Here is an 871-nt window from a genome sequence, read left to right as displayed (position 1 = left end):
GGACCTGTTAGCAGTGTGGTTCTGTTAGCAGTGTGGACCTGTTAGCAGCACGGTTCTGTTAGCAACATGGTCCTGTTAGCAGCATGGTCCTGTTAGCAGTGTAGACCTGTTAGCAGTGTAGACCTGTTAGCAGTGTGGTCCTGTTAGCAGCATGATCCTGTTAGCAGCATGGTTCTGTTAGCAGTATGATGCTGTTAGCAGCGTGGTCCTGTTAGCAGCATTGTCCCGATAGCAGCGTAGTCCTGTAAGCAGTGTGGTCCTGTTAGCTGCATGATCCTGTTAGCAGTGAGGACCTGTTAGCAGCATGATCCTGTTAGCAGTGTGGATCTGTTAACAGTGTGGTCCTGTTAGCAGCATGATCCTGTTAGCAGTGTGGTTATATTAGCAGTGTGGATCTGTTAGCAGCATGATCCTATTCGTAGTGTGGACCTGTTAGCAGCATGGTCCTGTTAGCATTGTGGTTCTGTTAGCAGTGTGGACCTGTTAGCAGCATGATCCTGTTAGCAATGTGGATCTGTTAGCAGCATGATCCTGTTAGCAGTGTGGACCTGTTAGCAGTGTTGACCTGTTAGCAGTGTGGTTCTGTTAGCAATGTGGACCTGTGAGCAGTGTGGACCTGTTAGCAGCACGGTTCTGTTAGCAACATGGTCCTATTAGCAGCATGGTCCTGTTAGCAGTGTAGACCTGTTAACAGTGTGGTCCTGTTAGCAGCATGATCCTGTTAGCAACATGGTTCTGTTAGCAGTATGATGCTGTTAGCAGTGTGGTCCTGTTATCAGCATTGTCCTGTTAGCAGCGTTGTCCTGTTAGCAGCATTGTCCTGTTAGCAGCGTAGTCCTGTAAGCAGTGTGGTCCTGTTAGCTGCATGATC

The 871-nt window shown here is 48.6% G+C and overlaps 1 protein-coding gene across 1 annotated transcript in view; it reads left to right on the top strand.

Annotated features, from left to right (window-relative positions):
• kcnj8 (potassium inwardly rectifying channel subfamily J member 8) overlaps nt 1–871 on the top strand; it is an 11149-nt gene that overhangs the window by 6501 nt on the left and 3777 nt on the right. The gene's annotated exons all lie outside the window — the stretch shown is intronic.

This window comes from Nematolebias whitei, chromosome 22, assembly GCF_014905685.2.
Source record: "Nematolebias whitei isolate Nwh7 chromosome 22, NemWhi1, whole genome shotgun sequence".
Classification (NCBI taxonomy): Eukaryota; Metazoa; Chordata; class Actinopteri; order Cyprinodontiformes; family Rivulidae; genus Nematolebias; species Nematolebias whitei.
Note: the sequence above shows the minus strand (reverse complement) of the source record. Positions and strands in the feature narration are given on the sequence as shown.